Source organism: Acinonyx jubatus, chromosome F2, assembly GCF_027475565.1.
Source record: "Acinonyx jubatus isolate Ajub_Pintada_27869175 chromosome F2, VMU_Ajub_asm_v1.0, whole genome shotgun sequence".
In the NCBI taxonomy this organism is placed as follows: domain Eukaryota; kingdom Metazoa; phylum Chordata; class Mammalia; order Carnivora; family Felidae; genus Acinonyx; species Acinonyx jubatus.
This window is the reverse complement of record NC_069394.1, coordinates 68,992,648-69,017,108: the sequence shown is the minus strand read 5'-3', so window position 1 is coordinate 69,017,108 and position 24,461 is coordinate 68,992,648. Positions and strand designations below refer to the sequence as shown.

General features: G+C 35.8%; 1 protein-coding gene across 1 annotated transcript in view; it reads left to right on the top strand.

The window, feature by feature from the left end:
- The window catches only part of NKAIN3 (sodium/potassium transporting ATPase interacting 3), a 696,415-nt gene that overhangs the window by 268,692 nt on the left and 403,262 nt on the right, over positions 1–24,461 (top strand). The gene's annotated exons all lie outside the window — the stretch shown is intronic.

Genomic DNA, 24,461 nt, shown 5'->3' with positions numbered 1-24,461 from the left:
TTGGCCATAAGCATATCAATAATAAAGCAGAGACTGAAGTGGTATAAACTTTGGAGTTTATTTAGTCTTTAAAAAATAAGTGTGTAGAGTTTTACAAGTTTAGGCTTCATAAAATTGTCAGAAACTACCCAAATCACCAATCAGTTGGATCTTTTGGATTAGTAAGTTTGAAGATTTACATTAATGAAGATTACCCTGATGTTTACATTAACAATAAACCAAATATTAAGAAGAAAAATATTATCTGTACACTTTATAAAAATAGGCTAAAATGACTTATAAAAATTAAGTCATCTTTGAGATCTCTTTACATATATAACCATAAATTTGTTTTTAAAAATATTTCAGTGGATTTTATTACATGAGATCCTTAAAATTTTACTAAGGTATGATTTTGTGTAATGTCCACTTTTTGTTTAACCGAGTTCAGAGATTTAATTGCTATGCTACTTAGAAATAACATAAACATTCACAGGCAGACTCTGTCACTTCCTCAAATGACTATGGTGGGTCTTAAATGTGGCCAAGGATACTTTTAACACATCCAGGCAACACCACACAAGATTGGGGATTGTAAACCAGAGCAGCCAGGTGCCCAGAGGGACAGTCCCTACCAGGAGATGGATTTTTCTTCTGTCCTCAGCTCCAGTCCTCAGCCACCTGGTCCTAAGCAGGGAATGTCAATTTTCTTGTGCCCTTTGGTACTAAACTCTGGCTTCCCAACCAGGCAGGTGTTGCAACATGGCCGTGAGATCAACTCCTCCAGGATCCTTATCTCCACTTCAGTGGGGTAGTTAGTGAGCAAAATGTCTTTTAGAGTGTTTGTACCAAGTTTTACTCCACTTGACAGTTCCCAAGAGCACCTGTTTCCCCATCACCTCAGCGACGATAGCATTCCTTAATTTAAGTCTAGCTGTCCATGTCCTGCGTGGTGCTGGGGGAGGCTCTAATGCCCCTAGGTTTGCTCTTTGGGAAAGTAACCTATTTGGAGACACCACACATCATCTGCTTGGGGTGGAGTTTATTTTTCTATAGCAGCTGAAAGGGCAGCAGGAGAATTTGGCTCTCAGTGGGAGTCTCTCTCTCTCTCTCTCTGCACCTGCCTGGGAATGTGAATCTGCTCTCCACAGCAAATCAGGCTGTAGTTCCTCACGATTTAGGAGCAAACATGTGTCGAATGCTTATAGTATGCCTTATATTTATATAATGTAATCCTTATAAAAACCCCAGGACATAGGTACTAGTGTCCCATTTTTTTTTTAAATTTTTTTTTAATGTTTATTTATTTTTGAGACAGAGAGAGACAGAGCATGAATGGGGGAGGGGCAGAGAGAGAGGGAGACACAGAATCGGAAGCAGGCTCCAGGCTCTGAGCCATCAGCCCCAGAGCCTGACGCGGGGCTCGAACCCACGAACCGCGAGATCGCGACCTGAGCTGAAGTCGGACGCTCAACCGACTGAGCCACCCAGGCGCCCCTCATTTTTATATATGGGGAAAACTGAGATACAGATTAATCAAATAGATTAGTGTATCTATTTATAGATAGATAAAGTGTATCTATGAAGTCTTACAGTTAGGATGTGGGGAAGCTGGGAGACCAACTGAAACCTATAGAACTCTTAACTCTTCACTACTACGCAGAGTGGTGCTGAAGAGGGCCGGCAGTTGGGTCTGTTGTTATAGCCAAGGATTTAGAGGTACAGTAAGACCTTGGATTGCAAGTAACTTGTTCCGCGAGTGTTCTGCAAGATGAGCAAACATTTCTAATACATTTTAACTTGACAAGTGAGCAATGTCTTGCAATACACATAGTAAGTGACACCGAACATCACATGATCACAACTGAGCCAATGGTTCTCTCTCTCTCTCTCCTTCTCTTTCTTGCTGAGGGATTGTGGGTGATCATCTCCCATGCTTGGATGCTTGGTCTCAGGCTGCAGTGTTTGGCAGAAATCAATAATTTTTCAGAACATTGGAGGGTGCCTATAACTGGCACTAGTGTATTTTTGTCACTTCATAGCACCTACGGACAGTCCTTTGCTTTTCCATATAAGAGCAAGCTTAAGAATGCTATGCTTCATTCTAGGTCAGGCTGCCTGCAGATACAGATTCTTTCCTCTGCTGCCTTATTGCCAGTTACATTAAATACAGATGACAAGAGTTTATTAATGCTGTACTATAGTCAACATCCATGCAAGCATACAATGGCCCCATGCAGAAAAAGGTTGAAAAGAAAGGCGGTAAGAAGAAGGAGATGATTACAGTGGGTTAAGAAGGAAATCACGGGGGAAGTAAGAACTAGGTATGCAAGTGGTTGAAATTGCAAGATTTTATAAGAAGTCTACGTCTGCATCTTGTCTGCAGAGGAGGAGAAGGAAACGGTGGAGGAATCTCTCACTTCAGATGACATTAAGGAGATGTGTAAAATGTGGGGAACAGTCCAAATTTTGTAGAAAAACACCACCCAAATAAGGCTGAAGCAGTGCGAGCAATGAATCTGTTTAATGACAATGCAATGTCACATTTCCACAAAATCCTCAAAAGGAGGCAAAAGCAAGTTTCACTGAGTAGGTTCCTTACTAATACTGTATGAAAGGAAAAAGATTCCATTGGGGCAATAGATAGCAGTGATTCGGTTAGTGATAGTGCAAGTTGTCCCACACAATAACCCTCCTCTCTCTTATGTCCCTCACACCAGCCACGAAGGTTTTCAAAGGTAAATGCAGGTTAATTTGTTTATTTTTCTTTATATTTTGTATTTTCTTTATTATTTTGTATTATATTTCAGTATTGTAATCATTTTCTCATGAATATTTTTTGGGTTTTGGAATGAATCATCTGAGTTTCCATTATTTTTTATCAGGAAATTGTTTTGATATACAAGTGCTTTGGATTACAAGTGTGTTTCCAGAAGTAATTATGCTCGCAAACCAAGGTTTTACTGTATTGCCATTTGGCTAGTCCACGAGTATGAGGAGTTCTTTATCCCAGTCTTACAGATAACACTCAGATAACAAAGATAACAAAGAACTAAAGAAAACTAAGATATATTGAGTTACTCTGGGATTAAATGTCACACAGTAAAGTCACCTATTTTCTTTACTTTGATCATTGACTGAAATATATCATTAAATATCTAAAGAAACAAGATTTTTTTTAATGATCTGCTATGATAAGAATTCTTTCTCAAGTTTGTGCTGCCATTCCTAGCAAAGTGAAGTGGTTTTAGTAGGCAATATATTGATTTTTAAGATTATGAGTCTTTCCCTAAGATTATGAGTCATTCCCTTAAGATTACTGTTGCCAAATTGGAATGTGAAAAGTATTCAGAACTCAAGGTCAAGCACATGAAGTCCCTAGTAACTGCAAGAATTTAAGAACAAAATTTCAGCTGATCAGGTTTGCTTGACACTTTGGTGAGGGCTTACCTTTTAACTTGGTTTTAAGAACATCACAAATGACAACCATGTGGCCCTCGCCTCATCACTCCCATCCTGCGATCATGTAAGTAAGACATAACTAATCAATCACATACTCCTCATTGAAACTGAATGTTATCTCAGACATTTTTCAACACAGGGCTTGAGGCAGCTCTTAACAGCTGACTGGAGTCAGTACAGGTGTCAAATTTATTTTCCATCTCTGACATAGACAATAACATGTCTACCACAGCTATGTATAAAGCTAAAAAGGAAATATTGATTTCTTACTTGCTGTGTGTTTTATATATTGTGCTGGACAATGGAAATAGAACAGTTAAAAAATTAAGATCATTTCTTATTTAGAGTAGGCAAACTTGTCATAAGAAACAATCACTAAATCTCAATGACTTCATCAAACAAAAATTTGTCACTTGTGCAAAGCCCTGTCGCAGGTATTACTGATTGGGTGGCTCCTTGGGGAGCTGTCCTTTTAAAAACCTGAGATCATTTATATATTTATATACCATAATATTCATATTATATATATGTAGGTACAATGCATGTATGTGTATGTTGATGCACATTCACATACATGCACTTTTCTATAATAGTGTCTAAATTTAAAGCTATCCATCTTTCTCAAATTAACATGAACTTGTATGCCTCTCTACTACTGCTATTCTTATTCTTCATAGCTTTACCATCACAGAGCTGTCTTCAGCATTTTATACTCTCCCTTATTTAACCAGGCCTATCCAATTTAGAAATAATGTTGAGATTATTTTTTGGCAGTGATTTTTTTCATACTTTCTCTTGATTCCCCTAGTTCTCTATCAACTTGAAATTAGTATTGCCTTTCTCAAGAGGTATTCCGATTTTCATCCAAATCACATACTTATCACAGCTGGCAAATTTAGCTCCCCATGACTTTTTCTAACATATGATTTTTAAACTGAAATTTCCATTTTTATACTAAAATTTCCTTTTTCAGTAAATACTGACACCTTCTCATCTTGTCAGGACACGCAATGGCGCGATGCATTCCATATCATTGTGTCTGTGTGAAAACTGGCTTTGTGGGGGTTCTCTAGCTGTTGTTTCTTGTCTTCTTTTCTTTTGAGTAGAAACCACACCCTCTGCTCCCTCCATGTGAATTTTGAGGGCTAGGACAGAAGGTTTCCTACATATTCTTTTACTTGTTCTCCCACGAAGGGAAGGATTACTCTAGACTGTCCTGTTTAATATGATAAGTATGAGTCGCATGTGGCTATTGAACACTTTAAATATGCTGGTCTCAATTAAGATAAGCTCTAAGTATCAAATTCAGATGAGATTTCAAAGACTTAGTGCAAAAATAATATAAAATATCTCCTTTAAAATTTTTGCTTATTTTTAGTGTTGAAATAAAATTTTGCATATATTGGAGTAAATAAAATACATGGTTAAATTAATTTCATCTATTTTTTTTTTTAGTTTTTAGTGTGTCTAATAGAAAAATTTTAATTTCACATGTATCTCACACAATATGCCTGTTGGACAACACTGCTCTAGACAGGCTCTTTTGAAAATATAAGTGAATGAATTTGATTATATGGACTTTGTGGTTAAATAATGGTCATGCTACATGCAGTTTGAAAAGACTTATGCTATACATCTGCTGTTGATTTGGCTTGGAGTCAATGGATAAGATACATTCTATTTTTTTTCTATTTTCTTATTGTTTTTCCTGATAAGCTTAATAATGACAACAAAACTTTAAATATTCTGAGAGTGTAATTTGGCTTGGAAAGTCATTTGAAAAAGAATGATGAATTAATGCACTCGTTGCCTTAGAAAGTATGCTGGCTTTCTTCAAACTACAAGTCTAGACATTCAGTGTGACCGTTAGTGTCAAATACATGCTTCCTTGAGTAGCTCGTTTGCTCTGGTATCCACAGCCTCAACAATACATGTCTGTTTTACCTACACAATATTATTTGAAAATCTGCTGTTATACTGTTCAGTTACATAGACTTTAGGTATTCAGATGTCTTAATTTTATGAAAAGTTAGGAATAGAAAATAGCATTTAACATCTCATCTGCTTTAATTGATTAATTGATCGATTTTAACCATCAAAAGTCTTTCACATTCTCTCCAAATTTACTTACATTTTTATGAGAAATCATCAAGACCATTTAATCAGGTTGGGAGTGTCAGATCAAAGTCTGTTCAAGTCTTTGAGGTCTAAAATGAAAGTCTTGTCCGTTTTGAAAGAATAATGATGAGAACAATGAATCCATCATTGGTGACACACAGTGACTTAATTACTCCAGTTTCTAATTTCATGACGATAAAAGGTATTTATGGAAAATTTGATCATGTATATTTGTTAAGAAGTCCTTGTTAACTCCTTGAAGTGAAACTTCCTAAAGAAGAACTCTACTAATCAGGGAGCTGAGGTACAATTTTTATTTATTTTTTTAACTTTTATTTATTTTGAGAGAGAGGGCACATGAGCTGAGTAGGATCAGAGAGAGAGAGAGAGAGAGAGAGAGAGAGAGAATCCCAAGTAGGTTTCACACCATCAGTGCAGAGCCTGCCATGGGGACTCGATCTCACAAACCACAAGATCATGACCTGAGCCAAAATCAAGAATCCAAGGCTCAACCGATTAAGCCACCCAGGCTCTCCTGAGGTGTAATTTTTTTAAAAGCTGATTATTTCAGAATATGAATTTAGAGTGAGAATTCACTTTGATGATTAGACAATGTAATCTTAAACTGAAGGGATTTGTATGGAAAATCAGTAGCGGCTAGTTGCCATTGCCATGGTAACAGACACCTTTAACTATAAGGTGGCCATTTGCATATGGAAATATTACCTTTTAAAAACATATTTCCTGGGACGCTTGGGTGTCTCAGTTGGTTAAACACCCAGCTCTTGATTTTGGCTCAGGTCATGATCTCATGGTTCGTGGGTTGGGCTCCATATTGGGCTCTGCACTGACAGCAGGGAGCTTGCTTGGGATTCTCTCTCTCCCCCCTTCCCCCCCCCCGCCTCCTTGCCCCTCCCCTGCTCACACACTCACTCTCTCTCTCTCTCTCTCTCTCTCTCTCTCTCTCTCTCAAAATAAAAGCATTAAAAACCACATTTCCTTTGCAATACTTGCGCACTTCTGATTGGCTGTTTGCTCTTAAGAGAGTTTGGGTACTGTAGTACTTTCCCAAACTTGCTCTATCTTTTCCTTCATTCTTTGTTTATGGTTGGTTAATTAAGAGCTTTAGTAAAACAGCCTCAAGTGGATATATCATGGAGACATTCCATAGAAGAAATGTGAAGAAGTTTCTGACTTTAGTTTTCCATGGTTTGCTTTCCAGTTTGTTTTTGTTGTTTTTCTCTTTTCTTTATTGAATGTATCCATGTGAAGATGCCATTTCAGAAGCTGGTGACCTTGGTAAGAAAAAATTATATTATGCTCATGTCAGTTAGCTTGACCACCACATAGGTAAGGTGGAAGCATGGGTAATAAAAATCATACAGGAACCTCAGAAAGCACGTGGAGATGATAAAGATGCTCCTGAGCTTGAGACCTTTGTATAAAGTCATATGTGTAGAGGTGATAAGTGTTGCCATCAATCAACAAAGGGAGGTCAATATGGCCATTTAGTACAGTTATTTATTAATCCAGGGAGGTTGTAAATATAGGCTTTTGATACTATCTGCAAATGAGGTTATTTTATGTCAAAATTATTAACATAATACAAGTTCAAATATATTACAATTTTTGGAAGTCTAGTGGGGTTTGTGGGGTTTGGGCACTGAAGCAAAATATTCCAAGATTCTCACAAAACTGGAAATATCCTAGGTCTCTCCAGATTTCTTCTCTCATCAAGAAGAAGAGTAGCTGAAAGACACCACAGCTAATGGGAAAAAGCCTCTGAGGGATAGTGTGGTCTCAGATCCTTGCTTCAGTTCTTGCTTGCTGGACAAGTCCTTTGTCACCTGTCAGCTTCGGTTTCCTCATCTGAGGTATAGATAATAATACTTTCAAGAATTTTTTTGAAGAACAGTTGAGGTAATGTGTATCATGAAACTGGTAATTACCAGGTACAAAATTAGCTAATAATGTCATTAGTAACAGAGATGACTTATCAATATTTTTTTTCTACGCACAGAGAATGTCTCAGTATGTAGAGCTTGCTGCCTTTGGTTCTGACTCCTAAAGTCATATTTTCCATGTCTACTCAGAAGAACCCATTTATTGCTAACATTGGACCCATTCATAGGTACATTGAAAATGTACCTTGGGGCGCCTGGGTGGCTCAGTCGGTTGAGTGGCCGACTTCGGCTCAGGTCACGATCTCGTGGTCCGTGAGTTCGAGCCCCGCGTCGGGCTCTGTGCTGACAGCTCAGAGCCTGGAGCCTGTTTCAGATTCTGTGTCTCCCTCTCTCTGACCCTCCCCCGTTCATGCTCTGTCTCTCTCTGTCTCAAAAATAAATAAATGTTAAAAAAAATTTTAAAAAAATGTACCTTCTGTCATCTTTGTCTACTAATACACTGTGGAACTTAAGACATTGATGTTCCATGTGAGCATGGCCATCACATCCAGTACTCTCTAGTCTGTATGCTACAGCTGCACTGGTAACTACATCTGTCTTAACATGTCCTTAAAAGAAGCCAAAATAGAAACTTCTCCTTGTGATGCTCTCTCTCCCTCTCCCTTCGCCCCTCCCTGCTAAAAAATGTTAGTAGTGAGATACTAGGGCTATAAATGAATTATTATGAAAACAATCCCTAATAGTGAAAGCACATACAATAGAGTTATGAGTTGATGGAGGCTTCTGAATAGTGGGGTGGGAGGTGGGGGCTTCTATTTGGAATGGGGCAGCCAGAGAAGAATCGCAGGAGGGATGGAAGTCCGTGTGGCTCCTGCGTAATTGGTAGGGTTTTAGACCCTGAAGAAGTAGGCAAGCACCACAAGCATAGGGCACAAAGCAAGTACCGGTGGGATGAATCTGGCTTCCTGAGAAATGGCATAGAAATAGGATTTAGGATAACATTTGTATCAGAAAGATAGGGAGATAATGCAATCTTAACATTTTACAAATATGTTTATGACCTTGTATTTTCTATTAATGTTACTTGGAAACCATACTTCCTTTCACTAGGTGAGTTTTCTTATGTCACATCCAAAGACAGTCTGAATCAAAGAGTGATTCCTGGTTGGGTTACTTAATTCTAACCATTAATCAGGCCATGTTCTTTGAAAGTGGGTGTTCTGAAAATGTGAAAACTCATTCTCTAAATGTGTTTAATGAAGAACATAAAGAACTAAGATGCACCTGATGGGTTTTTCACTTGTATGTCCACTTTTTAAGTGAACTATAGCTCACATTCAAAATACACATATTAATAGCAGTTTATTTGTCAACCTTGCTCTTTCATTTGCCCATAGGTCTGGCTGAGCTGATTTATGTTAAATTGACTAAGATAGATGACTCACAATAAACCAATATTGTATTTGTAATTGTGCATTCAAAGAGGTGAATGGTGGGAAACAATAATAATTTCAGGAATCTTTTAACAACTAAATTAAACTATGACAAAATGAAACAAATAACATCTTTGTGTTCGTTCTTACCCAAGTCTTGTATCTGAAAAGCGTTATTGCTGCAGTAATTGATTTTCTTGTATTCCAAAATAACAAAGGATTTTTTTAATGTTTTCAGGTAACCTTAAAAAAGGTGATTTATTTTCTGCTAAGTCTTGTTAGCAATCGATGGTAACAAGGACTATAAAAGTGCCTTAGAGAATGCTTAATTATCTGCTTGAGATGCTCTAAGAACAACCGAAAGAAAGGCATATAAAAAGTTAATTAACTTGCTCTAAGAACTATATCCACCCAATTAAACTGTAACTGGCATACAGTTATCCCATTCCATAACCTTTTTGATATTTAAGTATATGAAAAAAATCATTTTTAGCAAGAGAAATAAAATAACTAATAGGAATTGAGAACCAAACAGTTGGCCACATGGGTTTAACCTCAAAAAGCTTCTAATTTGATCATTTCACTTTTATAGTCTTCTCAATTTGCTTGTCCCTAAAAGATAACCAAAACACTCAAAATAACCCATAGAAAGGCACAAAGAAGGTTTCTGATGTTGTAGAAATACTAAGCGAAAATGGGATGGTTATGATATTTCTTCACAAATCTGAAATCACCAGAGATGAGAAATCCTTGCAAAAGTGGTTTTATTTAATTTCCCAGCTGAGTGCTGCCTTTCTAGTCAAGGAAAACTTAGCCTAAGAGCTCTTTTATCACTTGGAGAAACTTCAGAGATAAGGAAATTATTTCCATACACAATCATTTTAATGAATTACTTGTACGTTAGAAGAGAGGACTGTAGAATGGTCTAGATTGTGACCCAGAAAAACTTTCTATGATATTGATGTGACCTAAGCACTTATGCATCAAATTAATCTGTGACAGAATTAGCATGATATTTGATGTCTGTCATAATATTGCACATTATCTTCTTCCGTGCTGTCTCTGATTTTTCTTGAGGGCCCTGTCAGGGGAAAGAGCCTATCTGAAGTATAATTCATTATCTAACGGAGAACGCATCCCGGTTTAAACCCATTAGCCTGTACCATGTGAATTGAATTTTGAATATAGATTTAATATTTGCTCCAAACATGTGCTTATCTCTCAACCTGAGCATGCAGTAATGAGTCTAAGAACTAGAGGTTGTTTCGTCCCTTGGAATCTGACTTGTCGTTTAGAAGATGGCCATTAATTTTGCACTACCTCAGTCCTATTGATCCCAAAGCAGTTCTTAATATCTGATCAGCCCTCAGAACTGTCCATTACATCTGAGGTCTGGTGTCTCGTCCAGCAACTTGGTCCATTCTGGACCAGGGAAATGAATCTGTCTTATTCGGAGCATGTGACAGCCTACTAACCATGCAGAGTAGTTTTTTGTCCTCTCAGTCCCAAATGGAATCGTCCTTAGTTAATTACTTTGACAAAGCATTTTACATTTGTGAATGTTTAATACATTTTGTGGCCCTTTCGAAGTAATTTAACTATTTTTTATTTTCAACACGTCTTTTATTTTTCCTCCCTTCCTTCCTTCTTCCTTCCCTCCTTCCCACCTTTCTTTCCTTCCTTCTTTCCTTCCTTCCTTCCTTCCTTCCTTCCTTCCTTCCTTCCTTCCTTCCTTCTTCCTTCCTTCCTTCCTTCCTTTTTAAATAAGTTGTAGACCCAATATGAGGCTTGAACTCACAACCATGAGATCAAGAGTTTCATGCTCAACCAACTGAGCCAGCCAGACACCTCTGGCATTTCTTTATTCAAATAATATTTAATGATACACTAAAAATAAAAGGGCATTTCCTGCTAAATTTCAAATCACAAGATTGTGCGCCATCTCTGATTGAAAGCATCCATTTCTTCTAAATATTCAGTTCATTAACTCAGGTTGGAAAGACCCAGTGATGTGTAATTTTAAGGAAGGGCCACTTCTTTTCCCCAGCTCTCTGTTCCTACACCTGATCTAGGTAATAAAAAAAATTACATCATAATCAAGTCATTTTTTTCTACAAAGGCTTCAAAGCTCTACCTAAAGGGAAATACCACTGGATTTAGGCAAAGATTTTAAAAAGAGGTCTTTTGAAAAGCATGAGTCCTGGATGTTTTGTGATTAAAAGGGTTTCATGATGATTAAACTTGGAAAGCATTCAATCTGTAGGCCTCTCTTGAAAATCAACTATACCCATGTGCATTAAGGAGCCTAGAAATTCTGTGGTTAAAAAATAAGCCAGCTGACCTGAACACCTCTCTCTTCCCCAATTTTTCACGGAACGTCTGTTAACACTGACGGAGCTTTGTGATACATCAATCATTCTTTCACATCAAGATATGCTCCCCTTCCCAATAGCGGATGTTAGCCAGGAGAGGGCTTGAAGACACTGAACCCTGAACAATGGATGGAAGGATGGAGGATGAGGACAGGGAGGAAAGAGGGGAGGAGAGGAAGAGAGGATGAAAACAAAGTGGGGATTTCTGATAAATTGATGGATTTCCAGGCATAGCTAATACCTCTAGCTGCTGAGGTATGACAAGTCAGGCTCTGAAATTCTACCCTAGGGTTTGCTGGGGTTTTTTTTGTGTCCTGCCTTTGGTTACTGGAAATGTGAAGACTTTATTGGATCTCGCGGCTAGGCTTTTTTGATGGTTAAAGGCAATTCCTCCTGGGGGCCTAATAACCAGTTGGTGATTCACAGCAACAGCAGATTCTGACAACTAAAGGTTGTAGACACCATAAAATCTCTCCCGACACAGCTTCTTTTATGTGTACCCTTACTTACCAAATCCACATGCTGACAGAGTTACAATGTGAGGGGCATGGGGATTGGATTGCTGGGCAAGTGGATCGTATATAAAATAAAATAAAAATAGCCAACTTAAGTAGGTGTGTAAAGCAAAAAGGAATAATTTTAATTTCTTACAAACTGCATTGAAAAGGAGTTGTTGCTACCAATAACTATGCTAATTTTTAATTAGTTGTGTCCACATATATAAGTGTATATATAAGTGGCCCAAAGATAAAGTTCACCTCTTTTCACCCCTTAAACTGATTAGACATTAATATGGGTTGTTATCAAAGACTACAAAATAATATATCTTCATTAGAAATGTAGAAAATATTTTTAAAATATTTCAAATATAAAAATCCCCTCTGTGGTGATAAATAATGATTTTTTATATTCAACTTTCTAGGAATTTTTCCTAAGATATACATCTAAGCAAGTGTAAGTTTTCATAACTTCATATCATACTACAAAAACTGTTTTGTAGTCTTTTTTTCATTGAAATTGTACTGACAGTCCTTTCCCTAGTCATTAAGTATTCTACACAGTGTGCCTTTATATGAGCACGGTAATTCTTTACAATATATAATAATCTTCTATTTTATTCCCAATATTTTAATCTCATAAAGATACGCTGAAATAAATATTCTTAGATGTAAATCTCTTCCCATGCCTTTGATTTTTTTTTCCTTCAAGGTAAATTGCCAAAAACAAATTGTTGGGTCAGTGTATATGAACATTTAAAAACTATAATGTAACAGATTGTCAAATTGCCCTTCAGATATTATGTATTTCACAGTCCACTAGAGGGTATGTGGAACAGTCAGTATCCCCCACCCACCTCCATCTTCACTAATAAATGAAGATTATAAAGTATCAAAAAGAGTTCTTTTAAAGTCTCCTTTCACTCATCTTTTACGCCAAATCTTACTAAGTGTATTCTCATTAAGGCAAACCGGTGAAGTTTTTCTTGCTCCTGAGTGGAGTTGAATACAGAGCTAAGAATTGTACATTAAAGGTATTTTCTGAGAAGGGTCTACCCTGGGCAGACATGTTTTATTTATTTAAATAGTATTTAATATGGATATTTTGAACGCGGCAGAATAAAGCCATCACATTCTTTCTTGTCAGATTAAGTGGTTATAAAACAGCTGTGAACACCAGCTTAATGAGTGTAGAAATTCTACTTAACTATTGATAGATTCCAGCCCTCATCTTTTTTGTTATCAGTTGTTAAATACACCATTAAGTAATTGTATTAACATATAGAAATTGGAAGCACTTTCCTGTCTCAGATATCTTAATTTTGTTCACTTAATTAGAAGTTATCACATGTTGATCAGTTTCCTAAAATAACCATGATGTAAATGTCAAATAGCTTTTCATGCAAATAGTATAGAATCAGAAATCTACCTTGTTGTAGAGTGAATGGTGATGGCAGAGGCTATGGAACAGATACCATTTGACCTGGCAGTCCGAATTTTTCATGTTTCTCCAATGTAACAGACTTTGCACAAATAGAATTAAGGAATCATGATCCAAAGTGAGAAAAAAAAAGTAATTTTGATGTGTGAAATAAAAGGGGGCTGCATATTAAAATGAATTCATAATTACATTTTAATCTAAATAAAATGTGCCAAAGTGAATGAAAGATTATTTTAGATTCTTCGATATATTATTCTCCTAGTCATTTTAATTTTCATTTTATGAGGTTAAAGTAGAGGTAAATGAGTTACAAAGGAGAGATGTGTGATTACAAATTGCTTTTATGGGGTGTAAAACTTGTAAGACTATCAGTATGGGCAGAAGTAGAATAGCTTTCTTTTGGCAAAGAGGGGCTAAAAGCATATGAAAAACCGTGAGACCATTAATGACCTATAATGTCACACAGAATAACCACTGAAACCAAATAAGTATGACTCATTAATCTGAATTTTCTGTAAAGAATCACCAAAAAATTTCTCCAGAGTAGAAACGAAGCTTTAACACTCTCAGTTAAAGAAAGAAAAAATTAAATGTGCTTTGCAAAATAAATGCGCTTTTGCAAAATAAACTCTCCCTGTGGAAAGATACACACAGACAGCAGAATATTGAGATGTTTTATTTATACCCCGTCTCCATTTACCGGTGAATGTAGGCATCCTGAAGTGTTGATTGATGACTGGGCAGTGCTTTTCTGTCAGTTCTAGCAATGACTTAAAATGACTTATAGATGCTGCAAGGTAAGTCGTCCTGTCTTCCTGTGCAAGGAAGAATCTGTAAAACTCTTCCGTTATGGAGGCCACTGAGCGTGTGAAGACAATATCCTGGAAGTCCTCAGTTAATTCTTAGAAACTGTGACCTTAGAAACCTATGATGGCAAAAGTAATTGCCACAGTGAATATTTATAAATGTGCAAAACTGGAAAGGTCTTTAATATCTAAGGGGGAACTATTTGAAGATATCCTGCAGATCCCATGAGCAGGGGCATGATAGAGAGAATACAGGCATCACTGCTTGCTCTCCCCCGCCCTTCCTTCCAGCCCCCTTTTCTGTGCTTCCTTTAGCAAGTTTCACATTTTTCTTGTATGCCTTTCCACAGGTCATGGTCCCATCCTCATCCGAGGGAAAGAAATTCTTTCCTGCTTTAGTTGTACTGTACTTTGTGTGGAGAATCGGTGTGCTAAAATCATATGCCAGCTGTGGAGTGACAGTACATTTAACACCGTATTACAATTGCTGTGAGCCGCCCCCCCCATATTTCCATTTCTGTAGCTTCTGGGTGCACCAGTGGGTCTCTTAGCTCACAGATCAGTCCGTCACCCAGAATCCCCTTGGGTCACCCTACCATATTATCTCTGTCCTCAACTCCCACTTCTCAACAGTGCCCTTGAGGCCAGTGTCAGGAGCGGCCTGGATGAAAATGCCAGTATCTGCGCTAGCAGAGCTGATATCCCCAAAGTTGCTGATCCTTGGATGTCAGAGCAGAGCTGGTGTTGGGGAGTGAAAAAGGCCAGTGTGGCTGAAGCATGGATAGCAATCAGAGGTGTTGCACAAGTTTAGGGTGAAGAGGTAGGCAGGCCAGTCATGCAGGACTTTCCAGGCCAAGTTGATTAAGGATGTTAGGCTTTATTCAAGGGTCACTAGGTGGCTCTTAAAGATTTTAAGCATGTGTCTGATGTGAAACGTAAATGATGATTCTGGCTGTGGTCCACATTTGCGTAGCTGGGGGGCGATACACCAGAGTGCCCAGATGGCTCTGGGTTATGAAATGTACACCCTCCCCACAACTGGAAAGAAGGATCTGTTAAGTACAGCTTGCAGTTCACAAATTGAAAAGGAAGTGTCACATTTTAGGAAACTGTTAGGACAATTACCATGCAGGTTCAGCTTCTCTGTTCGTATAATTTGGATCCCAGCTAGCCCATGCTTTCACTTCTTAAAAACATCAAACTTGGGGCACCTGGGTGGCTGAGTCGGTTAAGCTTCTGACTTCAGCTCAGGTCATGATCTTGCTGTCCGTGGGTTTGAGCCCCGCATGGAGCTCTGTGCTAATAGCTCAGAGCCTGGAGCCTGCTTCAGATTCTGTGTCTCCTTCTCTCTCTGCCCCTCCCCCACTTGTGTTCTGTCTCTTTCTGTCTCTCAAAGGTGAATAAATATCAAAAAAAAGAAAAAAATCCCAAGGAAAAAAACAAAAAACAAACTTAGCCGGCATTTGAGCCTGGAAGCAAGAAAGCAAATTAAAAACACCAGCATCATTTTGGCTACCGAATAGAATAGATTTCCTTCATGTGTCTCTGCACTTCAGCGTTCATCCTGAGTTAGAAAAAAATGTATCCAGCACACAGATTGTCCCCCCTCGAGTTACTCTGGGTGTCAGACTTGGCAGTCTTCATACTCCATCCAATCTAATGCAGACTCATTAACATTTGTACTTAGCCACATGGATTCAAATGCTGAGTGTTTCTGAACATTTGCAGGCAGATGTTATCAAAGATGTTCTCCTTTCACAGTTTCCTCTGTTCATTTGCACAGAGCAAGCATTGCCACCAGACATGAGGTGCAGTCAAGAGAGAAGCATTTTTGTTTGTTTGCTGCTAAACTATGAGCATGTATGTGCTTGTATTGGGGAAGCATTTTACTTTACTGCTTTGAATTAACTATTGTTCCGATACTGGTTTATTGTTGTGTTTGTTGTTTTGCTTACTCTGAAGCAAGTATTAATATGGGGGTGGGGCACGGAAGCTGTTTTTGCTTACATTTGGATGCTGATTTTAATGGAAAGACACTCGGGACCCACTTTTTCACTGAATTCCGTCTTCCTCTTTGTAACCAGGATTGGATGCTCTGCCTTTCCTAAAAACCTGCATTTTATTTACTCCATTATGCAATTCCAAGGTCAGGGCAGTTCTTGAATTAGGAAAACATCATTATCTCGAATATTGATTTGTCAGTCTTCTGAGTTACCTTCCATACTGAACACTGAAAGGACCCAGAAAATAAATACCAGAACGGAATCCAACCCAAACTAAAGGTGCCCTTTGTGTGCGAATTTTGTGACTTCTTTGGTCTTGTTCAGAAATTAATGTCCTTCAAAGGATCCTTGTTCAACCTTCACTGGGGATGAAAAGGTGGTGAAGATACAGAGAAAATTTGCAGCCGGCAAGGCAGCATTTTCCAGTGGGTGTGGTAGGAATCACACCCTTAAGAGTAAATCTTAAGAGTTTCCATCATAAGAAAACAGTTTTTTTCTTTCTCTGTTTTCTTTTCTTGTATCTATATGAGATGATGGATGTTAACTAAACTTGTGGTAATTATTTCAAAATATATGTAAGTCAAGTCATTATGCTGTACCCCCTAAACTTATATAGTTTTGTGTATTAATTGTATGTCAATAAAACTGAAATAAACATGTACCAAAGTTATTCCATTATGTTTGTATTGGGGGTACACTGCCTTTATCAAATTAAGGAATTTCACTTTAATTTTACACTTCTCAGAATTTTTATTTTGGTATTGAATTTTATCAAACACCTTTTTTTCTGTCTGAGAAAATCCTATATTTTTCTCCATTAATTAATTAATTAATTTGATGAACTGAAGTGAGATGTTCTGATATTAAAACATACTTGTATCTCTAAATTAAATCCTACTTGAACATAATGTATTATTTTTGTTAATTAGTTGATTTAGAGGAACTAATTTACTTAATTTGGATTTTCTTTCACACTTGAGAAATGTCCATACAAATTTCTTTTTGTTTTCATTATGCAGTTTGTATTATTTGTCCCTTAAAAGTTTGGTAGAATTCTTTGTAAAACTCTCTGAGCCTTGGATCTTTTTTGTTGGAAAGGAAAATGAGTAATTCATATTTTAATTTTTTAGTAGTCATTGTCATATTCATTAGACCAATGTTACCAGTTTTGGCATTTTGTATTTTCCTAGAAATGTATCTTTTAAAAAATATTCCTATATTTATTGATATTTGGATGAAGATAATATTTTAAACTAATATCTGGAGGTATTTCTTTTCTCAATTTGTTTACTTAGATCTTTTCACCTCCTATGTGTATTTATTTTTTTCTTTTTTTTTAGTGTTTATTTTGAGAGAGAGAGAAAAACTATGCATGAGCAGGGAAGGGGCAGAGAGAGAGGGAGAGAGAGAATCCCAAGCTCCACACTGTCAGTGCAGAGCCTGATGCTGGGCTCAGTCTCAGGAACCATGAGATAATGACCTCAGCTGAAATTAAGTGTCAGATACTTAACCAACTGGGCCACCCAGGCACCCCATCATGTCATATCTACATTTAAAAAGAAATATTAACAGAAGTTTGTCTAACCTTTAGTGTTTTCAAATAGTTTTGGTTTGTTTATTTCTTTGAATTGTTAGTGTTTCTTGTTTATGTCAGTGACTTGTGCTTTTATTTTTATTTTATTTCTTATTTATTTGGCTTTATTGTCTTTTCCTCTGCTTGTTTCTTATCAAATATGTTTTCCTTTTGTTTTCTGATAAATCCATTTAAAGCTGCAATTTTGCTGTGTCTCTTGTTAAGCTGTGTCCCACATTTGTCAGTGCATAATTTTTTTGTCATTTAGCTTTAAACTGTTTCTATTTACTCATACTATTACCATTTTAGCTCGTTTATTTAGTCATAAGTCTTTTAGTTTACTGATACATAATATTTAGTTATTTTCATTCATTTCTAATTCATATGATCAGTGAATATAATATTTATGATATCAGTTTGTTGAAGTTTACTGAGGTTTCCTTTGAGAGTTATTTCACCATGGACTTTTGTCTGTGTTGCATGTATACTTAAACATTTATATCTTTACCTATGAGTTTCTGAAAGAGTTGTCTTAAAATTTCAATCACAGTTGTTCATTAATCTGTTATGCCTGTGATGTGATCATTGACGCAGTTTTAATGTCAATATAGACAATAGGACTTTTTCACCTGTGCTTTTTTCTGGCAGTATGTACTGTCCTTCATTGTTGCTTTTGATTTGCTTTTTGTGTTAAATTCCATTTTGTCAGTTACTTTTATTACCGCTATTGACAATTAGCTCATATTATTTTCTTCTCTCCTCACTTTATTTTTAATTATTTCTGTGTCCTTTTGTCACTGATGTCTCAGATAGGTAATATAATATTGTAAAATCAATTTTTTAAGAATCTTATCAGAGTCACTGACTATTAAAAAGTTTTATCCATTTATATTTATTGTAATTTTTAGTTACATTATATTTTATTTATATTATCTTACTGTTACATACAAAATTATTTTTCTTAACTTTGAAATAGAATTTTGTAATAGTAGAAATTATATATTTGGTTTTTACCTTTCTATTAATTAGCCCTAATATAATGTATTTATAGTTCTTTTACCATATCAGTATCTTGCATATATCAATATATGCATCTTCTCCTTGGATAAGATATATACCCTGAGACACTCTCTTTCCTCTATTCATGCTTTTCCCAGCTGTCACCTTTTGTCAGTAAGTTACATATCATCTACAATAGCACTGTAGAACAGAACTTTCTGTGATGGTGGGAACATTTTTAACTGTGCTACCTGATACAGGAGCCACTAGCCACATACCTATTGAGCACTCAAAATATGGCTACTATGACTGAATGAGGAACTGAATTTTTAACTTAATTTAATTAATTTAATTTAATTTAATTTAATTTTTGAATTTAAATATCCAAATGTGGCCAGTGGCTACCATATTGGATAATATAAATAAAATAAGTTATTTTTGGATATTTATGGATATGATTCTCTTCCTTGGTAAATGGAGCAACTTTTTATTTAGACCACAACAATAAACTTTACACATTCATCCTTATTTTCCACATTTTTTAGTACGTTTTTGAATTTATTTTTCTTCTTGTTGGTTTACCTTCTTCAAGAATGCTTTAAAGAGTATTTTGCTGTGGAAGAAATTCTCAAATATGGTATACTTGAGAATGACTAATGTTAACACTTAAATTTTAGGCTTAAACTTTTTTTTACTTCAATGCCTTGAAATATAATTTGTATTTTTCTAACATCTCTTATTGCTATTTTGTAGTACAATATCAATTTGAATTATTTTTTTTCTTTTATAGATGATGTTCTTCCTGGAAACTTTTAGAATTTTGTCTGTAGTGTTATCTAAATTTATTATAATATGACTTGTTTGGATTATTTTCTCATATAATCTGTCATTCTATGAGCCATTTTAAGAATGTTTTATATCTTTCTTTAATTCTGGATAATTGCTGATTATTGAGTAATATGTTTTTTAAATATATTGTCTTCTCTCCATTAATTTTTTCTTATTTTCAGGCTATTTTTTTATAGTGTAGACATAGGTATTTCCTCCTCCAAAGTCCTTCTTTTCTTTCCATCTCTTTAACCTCCTGATGCTTTGTTTGTAATTCCATCACCCAACCATTTTCACCTGTGTTTTGCCATCCATCTTATCAAATTAGGTCTTTTATTTTGACTATTACATTTTTACACTTGGTATCTCCATTTAGTTCTTCCTTTAAGTTGTTCATTCTTACCTCATGTTTTCATTACCCTCCCTTATATCTTTGAAGATATTTCTTAGGCTTATTAAAAATTATTTTGTCTCTCCTTTATTATTTCTGCTTACTCCTATGAAAGTTTTCTTTCTTATTCAGATTTTTTTTTTGATCAGGCACTATTTAATAGGCATTGGGATAATTGCTTTAATACACACAATTAGCCTCCAAGATAAATATTAAAAATATTCCTATTCTACCCAGTAGGAAATTCTGCATCAAAAGATTAAGTAGCTTGTTCACGTTCATGCAACTAAATGAGTAATCGAACTAGGATTAGAACCAAGCATCTTGGGGCACCTGGGTGGCTCAGTCAGTTAGGTTAAGCGTCCGACTTCAGGTCGTGATCTCATAGCTAATGAGTTCGAGCCCTGCATAGGGCTCTATGCCGACAGCTCAGAGCCTAGAGCCTGCTTCCGATTCTGTGTCTCCCTCTCTCTCTGCTCTTTTCTCGTTCACAATTTCTCAAAAATAAATAAACATCAAAAAAAAAAATTTAAGGAAGTAAGCATTCTGACTCTACTAACACCTTTATACTGTACAATAGTACAACCACTGTAATATATTTAGAAGAATAAAATAGATGTATTCCTCTCAATGACCATATAAATATAATAAAGGGAATAAGAAAGAGTGGTTAATCAAGGCTTATACCAAATGGTTGAGTTTTGTGGAATATTTGGAGCTTGAGTTGTTATTTTTCATGAAGACTGGGTATTGGATTACCAAATGATACAGGAATCAGCTTCCTCTATGTAGTTAATAATATTTGATTTCTAGCAATATGCCAAGCATTACTTTAAGCACTTTACATATACTCTTGGAAGTAGATGCTGTTATTATATTCATCTTTTTTATATTAAAAAAAAAATTGAGCCCCAGAGAGGTTAAGGAAATTGTCCAAAGCTACATAGTAAGTGCTAGGGCTGAGATCTGAATCTGGAGAGTCTGGTTCCTGAGTGCGTTATCCTGTTTTTGCTTTACTTCTTGTACTATACAGTTATACAGAGCTGAGAAGATGAAATACAAGTTGGGGAGGTATGCATGAAATGAAATTAAGGAATGAAACAGAGGAGACAGGATAGGAATAGAGGCTAGGGATAGTGGTAGTCCCATTTTACACAGGCACTCCCAATCTTTGGCATCTGCAATACTTTTTCTGATTTTCCATATGGTTTCTCCTTATCCCACTCAAAATCTCCCCTCAAGATGAGAGCTGAAACAACCATTCATACTGAAGTGTGGGATCTGGTGAGTTAGTTAGTTCTGAGTCTAATGGTAAGAGACTACAGAAGAAGCAAATTATAGATTCCAGAGTATTTTAGGCATGTAGATCATTGTGCTTAATAAGCAAGAAACTAAAAAACCATAGATTACAAACAAGTTAAAATGTTCATGTGTATTCATTATGATTGTTCGTTTGAAGATTCAACGTTCGGTCAAAGAAGTTTAAGTGAAACTAACAAAATGCTTCTGATAGTTGCTGAGTCAGCTGACAAAAGTTTATGTCAACTGGTTGTAGATTCTTAATAATAGCATAAAGAAGAGACCTTAGGCATATGGTTATTGCACCAGAGACAGAGCTAGTATTGTCAGAATCCCTTATGTGGCATCAAGATCTTTACACCTGGTTGGCTTTTACTGGTTTTCAATACAAACAGCTATAATACATTAATTAAAACATATCACAAAATTAAGTAATAAGGCTTTTGTGCTGTTTCATTTTCTTAAATGGAGTATAATTGACACACAATACTCTATTGGTTTCAGATGTATATCATAGTGATTCAATATTTTTATACATTACAGAATGATCCCTATGATAGATTTATTTACCATCTGGTCACCATACAAGGTTATTACAATCCTACTGAATGTATTCCCCATGCTGTACATTAGGTCCCCATGACTTATTTATTTTATAACTGGAAGTTTGCACATTTTAATCCTCTTCATCTACTTTTAATAATGCTTCTTTTTCATTGTGGTAAAACATACCTAACATAAAATTTACCATTTTAAACATTTTTAAATGTATACTTCAGTAGCATTGAATTCATTCCCATTATTGTTCAACCACTATCAAAATCTGGAATTTTTTATCATCCCAAATTGAAACTCTGTGCCCTTTAACTTCCAATTTCCCCTCTCTCTCCAGCCCCTGGTAACCTCTACTCTACTTTGTATATTTATGAATTTGACTACTCTAGGTACCTCGTATAAGTAGAATCACACGATGCTTCCTTTTGTGTCTGGTGTATTCTATTTGCTTAGCCTAAAGTCTTTAAGGTCCATCACGTTTGTAGCATATGTCTACAGAATTTTCTTCCTTTTTAAGGCTGAATAATACTCTACTGTATGTTTATGCTGCATTTTGCGTATCATTCACTTGTTGATAAACATTTGGGTTGTTTCCGTATTTTGGCTATTGTTAATAATGGTACCATAAACATTAGTGTAAAAGGTTCTCCTTTTATGCATTGATTTGGGTATCTAAAACATATATATCTTTTGGCATTTATGCAGATTAACAAGACAGGAGAAATCTAATGCTTCATGTTACTATGATGCTATTCCTGGTGACATTTTTAAAGTATTTTTTTGAGTATCAATTATACTTAAGAAGACTATATAATTTACCATTCAAACCAGGATGGCAATAGAAAATAGTCTGATTAATATTTACCCAGAGAAAATAGGCATAAATCAGAAGTGTCTCAAGCAAACCAGGCCATATGGTCCTCTCATGTTTTGAAAGGTAGTTGAATAAATAGAATTTTTAGTTTATAGTGATTGGTAAATGTGAAGTGGAATTATTTAACTGAATCTCATTAGAAAGTGAAGTCTATTAGGAAGTATGTTGGTAATCTTAAAACATTAGGATTCTGTTTAGTGAAATATAGTCAAATTCATGTATTTTCTTTGATTTAACCACTTATAAATGTTTGTTATTTGAGGAAGTGGTGAGTATTAACAGAGTTGACATCAAGCAGATATGTTCAGGTGTCTCTTGTTTTCCATTGCTAACACTTTTGTCAACAGTCAACCCAAATACTCCATGGGGGAAAAAAATAACTGAACACAATAAAAAATAATTTGTGCTTTAGGTTCTTCTCATTCTCTCACATGAGTACAGCTAACCACATGGTAATGGTCTAATAATTGTTTCTAGAAGTAATGAATACTGTCAGGCTCTCGTGATTCTTCCATTTATCAGAAGCAGAAATTCAGACAGTGCGTGATCCATTGATCCTGGTAGCCATTTTGGTTCCCCCACTCCCACCCCTTTAAATGTTGAAAGTATAGGGAGGGTGTCCTGATGATATCTGTATGATGAGTCTTCCAAGTCAAATGGAAATAGGATAATCAAATCCAGCCATCTTTAATTACATTTTTTGATAAATGATGTAAATAAATGCGAAACTTTTTTTTTAACATAGGTGGACTATTGTTTAAAGTATAAAGTCTTTATCTGAATAAAGTTAAGGTTAAGACTGTTTGTTGGGGGAAATGGAAAGTATTAAGTGTTATTATCCCTAATGAAAGGAAATAATCTTGATAAGTTAAAGTAAGTGGAAGAGCCAACCCAGATTTCTAAAAATTCTGAATTTCAGAATCTAATTAAGATATGAAGTTTTATAAATTTTACTTCATATAAGAACCACTATTGGATTAAGACAGGAGAAAATTGTGAATTGTCATTTTGAATGTATTAATAAGTGGATAAATTTATAATCAATACATTGTTTATTGTATATAATAATTATTATATATAAGATCATATAACTATCTTTGTTCTGTGATATGCCACATTTACACCTAAGGTGAGTTTTTTTTAATAAAACTTTTTCACAAAGACAAGGGACACCCTATAATTAAGTCTTGCTAAGTCTCTCATATTACAAGATGATCTCTAAATAACATTATTTTTAACAAACTAGTTTAAGCAACTTTCCAAGTATTAGTCAAGTAAATACTGTGTATCATGGCCATTTTATATTGGGGTATACACAGTATTATTAAGTTTCTTAGAAATTTTTATCTTCTGAGTATTTTAAATTATTGTTTGACCTCATCTCCAAATTATCCCTTTTTATGAAAATTAATTGAGATACACAGTGCTAACCATAATTTAATCTGAATATAAACGTATGTATATGTTTCCAATGAGTTATCTATGAGTTATCACAAATAGCAATGAAGACCTTAGAGCTATATTAGAAAAACGTATACCTGGAATTTAACTCTGCAATCTCACTTGCTCTCAAGAGAACACCATCCATTTCAAATCTATGTCACAAACTCCAAGAGACTGGGGGAGTGGGAGTGAGGGGTGGGCAGAGTGGTAAACACAGGTGATGGACAGAAATGCAGCTTTCAAGGAAACTCAAATCAGATGCATTATTACAGATAAGGACAAGGAAAAGCTTATGGATTTTAGAATATTTTTTTAAAGTTTATTTATTTATTTTGAGAGAGACAGTGACAGCACGAGTTGTGGAGGGGCAGAGAGAGAGAGAGAGAATCCCAAACCTAGCTCCACACTGGCAGTGCAGAGCTCAATGTGGGGCTCAAACCCATGAAACTGAGAGATCATGACCTGAACTGAAACCGAGTCGGAC